The sequence below is a fragment of the Cyprinodon tularosa genome, unplaced genomic scaffold, assembly GCF_016077235.1.
Source record: "Cyprinodon tularosa strain WSP-4 unplaced genomic scaffold, ASM1607723v1 ctg465, whole genome shotgun sequence".
Classification (NCBI taxonomy): domain Eukaryota; kingdom Metazoa; phylum Chordata; class Actinopteri; order Cyprinodontiformes; family Cyprinodontidae; genus Cyprinodon; species Cyprinodon tularosa.
In genome coordinates, this window is record NW_024039191.1 from 942,747 (window position 1) to 950,442 (window position 7,696).

At 36.0% G+C, this 7,696-nt stretch overlaps 3 non-coding genes across 3 annotated transcripts; all 3 read right to left on the reverse strand.

The window, feature by feature from the left end:
* Positions 1-1,988: 1,988 nt before the first annotated feature.
* trnaf-gaa lies at positions 1,989-2,061 on the reverse strand. The gene has a single exon. It is a non-coding gene; the product is annotated as a tRNA-Phe (tRNA).
* Positions 2,062-3,124: 1,063 nt separating this feature from the next.
* trnaf-gaa lies at positions 3,125-3,197 on the reverse strand. The gene has a single exon. It is a non-coding gene; the product is annotated as a tRNA-Phe (tRNA).
* Positions 3,198-6,781: 3,584 nt separating this feature from the next.
* On the reverse strand, positions 6,782-6,854 carry trnaf-gaa. The gene has a single exon. It is a non-coding gene; the product is annotated as a tRNA-Phe (tRNA).
* Between the last annotated feature and the right edge of the window lie 842 nt (positions 6,855-7,696).

A 7,696-nucleotide genomic window follows, 5' to 3' on the forward strand; every position in this document is an offset into this window, starting at 1 on the left:
GTGGGGCTAAATCATTATCAACTAAAAGTGGACTATTTCATATTAAACACTGGTGCTGTCAGAAGGAGGCATATAGTCTGGAATATTAATGGCTCAGGGACATAACAGTATTTATAAAATATAATGCAAAGCTGAGCTGACTGCAGTGTAACTGCAAACCTTGACCTTTGTGCTTCACTGTCCTACTTTGATCAAGTCCTGTTTTTACTATTTGAGGTGCAGCAAAGTCAATGAGATCCTTAAATCCATTTGGAACAATCAAGTATGAAGCCACAAAATAAACAATATGCCAGGCCTCTGCCAAAACTCCAGATTGAACCAGGGACCTTCAGATCTTCATCTGGCGCTATCCTAATTATTGGAATTATATATGAATGGATCAAAGGCATAGCTGTATTTGTAAAATATAGTGCAAATTTGAGTTGACTGGAGTGTAAATGTCAACCTTGACCTTGGTGCTCAACTGTCCTACTGTGATCAAGGCCTCTTTTTACCATTTGAGGTGCAGTAAAGTCAATGAGATCCTTAAATCCATTTGGAACAATCAAGTAATAAGCCACAAAATAAACAACATGCCAGGCCTCTGGACCAGGGACCTTCAGATCTTCAGTCTGACGCTATCCTAACTGTAGGAATGACACATTAATAGATCAAACACATAGATGTATTTGTAAAATATAGCGCAAAGTTGAGTTGACTGCAGTGTAAATGAAAAGCTTGACCTTTGTGCTCAACTGGCCTTGTATGTTACCTTGACCTTGGTGCTCAACTGTCCTACTGTGATCAAGGCCTCTTTTTACCATTTGAGGTGCAGTAAAGTCAATGAGATCCTTAAATCCATTTGGAACAATCAAGTAATAAGCCACAAAATAAACAACACACAAAAACAAAGCTTTCAACGGCACTTATATTTTACAAAACTAAAGAAAATATATTTTCTTACATACCCTTTTGAATAACTTTGGCTTATCTTAATGAGGAATCAACTTTGGATATGATTTTAATTTCAACATCACCAGCCGCAGCACTGTCTCTGTCCCCTTTCTCTGGTTGCGCTACAGTCCGTATCCCCGGCTCCAACTTAATTAATTTTATTTTTCATTAAATAATAGCGATGCAGATAAATAGAAATAACAGTTCTCAGATAAGATCGGAGGTGTATCTATAACTACTATCAATCTATCTATAAATATTTTCATGAAATAAGATTATGCAGTCCCAATGTTAAATTAATTCATTAACTTTATTTTAATCAAAAACAAAATAAAATAGAACAATATCACACCAAGATCCCCAATAAACCTGCTTTTCAGTTGACTGCAGGCCCACAAACTTACAGACACGGTGTCTACTGCAAGTCTCTGACTAAAGGAGCTGGTCAGCTCCTCTTTTTATACAGGCTCATGCGTGAATGTCCAACGAATAACTCCAATTGTTGTTTCAAAAATAGAAAACCTGGTTTCATTACTTTACATTCTAACTTGCATTACTTTATAAAAAAGCGATAATAATAATAAAAAAAAAAAAAAACATTTAAGGAAACTCGGCCACAGCTGGGATCGAACCCACAGTCTATTGAACCACAGACCACTCAGCTTAACCTCTGCGCTATAAACCCGCAACACGTGACACCCCTTCCAGTGTGCTACTCGTCCTATGTAATTCTGACTCATGGGACGCCGACATGGAGTCAGACTGCCACCTAGTGGCTATAGTAGTCACATGTTTTTCACACGATACGTGAAACACGCGGAGCGTGAGTGAAGTGTCCATTTCCAACCAGCGCCCACTGTAGATGTATTTGTAAAATATAGCGCAAAGTTGAGTTGACTGCAGTGTAAATGAAAAGCTTGACCTTTGTGCTCAACTGGCCTTGTATGTTAAAAGTTATATTTTTACCATTTGAGGTGAAGCATAGCCCTTGAGATACTTGAACCGCTTTGGAAGAGCAAGTACTCGTGTACATCCTTTAGTGCAACATTGGCATTTGCCGAAACCCGGGATTGAACCAGGGACCTTCAGATCTTCAGTCTGACGCTCTCCCAACTGAGCTATTTCGGCAAGTGCGCTTTGATGTAAGGTCTGCCACCGCGCTCGTCACATCAATATGATGTACATATCGGATTTCTCATATCCTACACATTGTGCAAAATCCTTCATTGTATTTTGGATAAGAAGGGTGATGACAGAAGCTGGGTTCCTTTCCTTGTTTTGATGAAGTCTGATATGAATGATGAAAAAGTGACAATTTCAAAGTGTAGCTATCACTGTGGGGCTAAATCATTATCAACTAAAAGTGGACTGTTTCATATTAAACACAGGTGCTGTCAGAAGGAGGCATATAGTCTGGAATATTAATGGCTCAGGGACATAACAGTATTTATAAAATATAATGCAAAGCTGAGCTGACTGCAGTGTAACTGCAAACCTTGACCTTTGTGCTTCACTGTCCTACTTTGATCAAGTCCTGTTTTTACTATTTGAGGTGCAGCAAAGTCAATGAGATCCTTAAATCCATTTGGAACAATCAAGTATGAAGCCACAAAATAAACAATATGCCAGGCCTCTGCCAAAACTCCAGATTGAACCAGGGACCTTCAGATCTTCATCTGGCGCTATCCTAATTATTGGAATTATATATGAATGGATCAAAGGCATAGCTGTATTTGTAAAATATAGTGCAAATTTGAGTTGACTGGAGTGTAAATGTCAACCTTGACCTTGGTGCTCAACTGTCCTACTGTGATCAAGGCCTCTTTTTACCATTTGAGGTGCAGTAAAGTCAATGAGATCCTTAAATCCATTTGGAACAATCAAGTAATAAGCCACAAAATAAACAACATGCCAGGCCTCTGGACCAGGGACCTTCAGATCTTCAGTCTGACGCTATCCTAACTGTAGGAATGACACATTAATAGATCAAACACATAGATGTATTTGTAAAATATAGCGCAAAGTTGAGTTGACTGCAGTGTAAATGAAAAGCTTGAACTTTGTGCTCAACTGGCCTTGTATCTTAAAAGTTATATTTTTACCATTTGAGGTGAAGCATAGCCCTTGAGATACTTGAACCGCTTTGGAAGAGCAAGTACTCGGGTACATCCTTTAGTGCAACATTGGCATTTGCCGAAACCCGGGATTGAACCAGGGACCTTCAGATCTTCAGTCTGACGCTCTCCCAACTGAGCTATTTCGGCAAGTGCGCTTTGATGTAAGGTCTGCCACCGCGCTCGTCACATCAATATGATGTACATATCGGATTTCTCATATCCTACACATTGTGCAAAATCCTTCATTGTATTTTGGATAAGAAGGGTGATGACAGAAGCTGGGTTCCTTTCCTTGTTTTGAAGAAGTCTGATATGAATGATGAAAAAGTGACAATTTCAAAGTGTAGCTATCACTGTGGGGCTAAATCATTATCAACTAAAAGTGGACTGTTTCATATTAAACACAGGTGCTGTCAGAAGGAGGCATATAGTCTGGAATATTAATGGCTCAGGGACATAACAGTATTTATAAAATATAATGCAAAGCTGAGCTGACTGCAGTGTAACTGCAAACCTTGACCTTTGTGCTTTTTTATTTTATTTTTTTTTTTTTATTTATTTATTTTCACAGATCAAAATAAAAACTCAGAATACACCAATAGAATAAAATAAAAAAACGTGATGGAGTGTGACAGAAACCCTTTAGGGCTTATACCAAGGCCACACCCGTAAACCAACAAAATATCAGGCAGCTCATATTATGAAAGTCCTTTCAGAGAAAACAAAATAGACATATACAGTAACATTATTTTTACATTTTAGCATTCAGATTTCAGGGGGTCAAATTTTTGTAAAATCATACATCACTGTCTTTTTTGGATAACAGTATTTTTTTCAAAGACTTTCTACCATTTATTTCTGAAGATTCCAAATATTTTCCATATTCATTCCATAATTTTGCACCACGATGCCGAAAAGAAAATTGCACTTGAGTTTTAATACTTAACGGTAAATGAAAAGACAAAGCTTGTCTAGTATTATAAGAATGCACTTGGCAGTTCTTAACAAAATATTTCTTAAAAGTATCAGGAGACTGACCTTGTTTTATCATAAAAATAAAGGTACATGTTTGATAAATATTAATTTCAAAAATATTCAACAGCTGTAATTTAGAAAAAAGAGGAGCACTAGCTGCATCAACTTTAGAGAATGTTGCTAAGCGAACAAAAGCTTTTTGCAAAAGTAGTATTTTTTTAAGATAACTAGGAAATGTACTTGCCCAAACAATATTACAGTATGACAGGTATGGATAGATTAATGAATAATATAGAGTTAACATCACTTTATTGTGAACAAAATTTCTAATCCTTCTCAAAATACCTAGAGATTTAGTGACTTTTTTGCAGACTGTACCAATTTGTTCTCTCCAAAGGAGTTTGTCGTCAAGTTGGACACCCAAAAAACGAACAGTAGAAACTTTATCAATTTGTTGGTTTTGAATACAAATTCTTATATCATCAAATGTGTAATTTTTGTGCCCAGCAAAAACCATGAAATTACATTTTTTCACATTCAAAGATAACTTATTGGCTTGGAACCAGGTTGAAAACTGGGCTAGATCTCTGTTCAAATTCTCTGTAATAGTAGTCAAGTCTTTATGAGAGATTAGAAAATTTGTATCATCTGCAAACAGAATAGGTATTGTAGAACTTGTGACATTAGCAAGATCATTAATGTAAACTAAAAACAATAAAGGTCCTAGGATGGAGCCCTGCGGTACTCCAAATTGTATTGAGTTTTGCTTTGAATCAAGACCATTCATTGATACATACTGATATCTATTTTTTACATAACTAGTTAACCATTTATGAACAAAACCTTGAAACCCATATTTAAATAACTTTTTCAGTAAAATTTCATGATGAACAGTATCAAATGCTTTAGAGAGATCCAAGAACACTCCTATTGTATATTCATTATTGTTTAACGCAGTTAATATTCTGTCAGTAAGTTCTACAAGTGCCATATAGGTGGAATAATTCTTCCTAAAACCATATTGATACTGATAGATTATATTATGTTTATTTAAATGTTTTAATAATCTTTTATAAATCAATTTTTCTAAAACTTTTGAAAAACATGGTAAAACGGAAACAGGACGGTAATTTGTGAACATACTTGGGTCACCAGTTTTAAATACAGGGATGACTTTAGCTACTTTTAAATCTGTAGGGACAATACCAGTAATCATTGACAGTGCACATATGTGTGTCAGAGGTTTGCTCAATGGGGTCTGCACATCTTTTATCAGAGAGGCTCCAATGCACATCATGCCCTGGAGCTGAGTTTTTTAACTGCATTATAACCTCACACACTTCATTACTGTTTGGAAGATCAAAGCTATCCATTATTGGAAATGAATCTTTAATATAGTCAACTGGATCAATCGTTGTGTTTTGGATCTTGTTGGCAAGTGTGATACCTATACTTGAAAAAAAATTATTAAAATGACAAACAATTTTATATGGATCAGACAGAACAGAGTTTCCATTAACAAAAGTTGAAGGAAACTTTGATGCAGCCTTTTTTCTTTGTAATAATTAGTTAATCGTTTTCCAAGTGTTTTTTATATTATTTAAACATTTTCTAAACTGATTGCTGTAATATTTTTTCTTAGATGCTCTCAACAAATGAGCAAATTTATTTTTATATAATTTATATGTAGCCAGATTTAGTGGAGTTGGGCATGTAAGATATTTTTTATATAATTTATTTTTAATTCTAGAAGATTTTTTCAAGCCACTTGTAAACCAAGGGTTATTTTTCCTCACAACTCCATGCATTAATGGGAAACATTTATCAAAACAAGAATTAAACAGTTTTATGAACACTTTATAGGCAGAATTTGGTTCATTTTCATTATAAACTTCATCAAAAGAAATTTCTTGTATCATTTTTTTAAATTTGATTTTATTTGATTTACTAAAATTTCTAAAGTATTGAGTTTCAACTTGTCTTGTCTTCACATTTTCATTATATTTTGCAAAAAGAAATACTGGTAAATGATCAGTTATGTCTGTAAATAATAGCCCAGACATCGTATCATATGACAAAGTATTAAACAGTATATTGTCCTGTTTTTACTATTTGAGGTGCAGCAAAGTCAATGAGATCCTTAAATCCATTTGGAACAATCAAGTATGAAGCCACAAAATAAACAATATGCCAGGCCTCTGCCAAAACTCCAGATTGAACCAGGGACCTTCAGATCTTCATCTGGCGCTATCCTAATTATTGGAATTATATATGAATGGATCAAAGGCATAGCTGTATTTGTAAAATATAGTGCAAATTTGAGTTGACTGGAGTGTAAATGTCAACCTTGACCTTGGTGCTCAACTGTCCTACTGTGATCAAGGCCTCTTTTTACCATTTGAGGTGCAGTAAAGTCAATGAGATCCTTAAATCCATTTGGAACAATCAAGTAATAAGCCACAAAATAAACAACATGCCAGGCCTCTGGACCAGGGACCTTCAGATCTTCAGTCTGACGCTATCCTAACTGTAGGAATGACACATTAATAGATCAAACACATAGATGTATTTGTAAAATATAGCGCAAAGTTGAGTTGACTGCAGTGTAAATGAAAAGCCTCAACTTTGTGCTCAACTGGCCTTGTATCTTAAAAGTTATATTTTTACCATTTGAGGTGAAGCATAGCCCTTGAGATACTTGAACCGCTTTGGAGAAGCAAGTACTCGTGTACATCCTTTAGTGCAACATTGGCATTTGCCGAAACCCGGGATTGAACCAGGGACCTTCAGATCTTCAGTCTGACGCTCTCCCAACTGAGCTATTTCGGCAAGTGCGCTTTGATGTAAGGTCTGCCACCGCGCTCGTCACATCAATATGATGTACATATCGGATTTCTCATATCCTACACATTGTGCAAAATCCTTCATTGTATTTTGGATAAGAAGGGTGATGACAGAAGCTGGGTTCCTTTCCTTGTTTTGAAGAAGTCTGATATGAATGATGAAAAAGTGACAATTTCAAAGTGTAGCTATCACTGTGGGGCTAAATCATTATCAACTAAAAGTGGACTGTTTCATATTAAACACTGGTGCTGTCAGAAGGAGGCATATAGTCTGGAATATTAATGGCTCAGGGACATAACAGTATTTATAAAATATAATGCAAAGCTGAGCTGACTGCAGTGTAACTGCAAACCTTGACCTTTGTGCTTCACTGTCCTACTTTGATCAAGTCCTGTTTTTACTATTTGAGGTGCAGCAAAGTCAATGAGATCCTTAAATCCATTTGGAACAATCAAGTATGAAGCCACAAAATAAACAATATGCCAGGCCTCTGCCAAAACTCCAGATTGAACCAGGGACCTTCAGATCTTCATCTGGCGCTATCCTAATTATTGGAATTATATATGAATGGATCAAAGGCATAGCTGTATTTGTAAAATATAGTGCAAATTTGAGTTGACTGGAGTGTAAATGTCAACCTTGACCTTGGTGCTCAACTGTCCTACTGTGATCAAGGCCTCTTTTTACCATTTGAGGTGCAGTAAAGTCAATGAGATCCTTAAATCCATTTGGAACAATCAAGTAATAAGCCACAAAATAAACAACATGCCAGGCCTCTGGACCAGGGACCTTCAGATCTTCAGTCTGACGCTATCCTAACTGTAGGG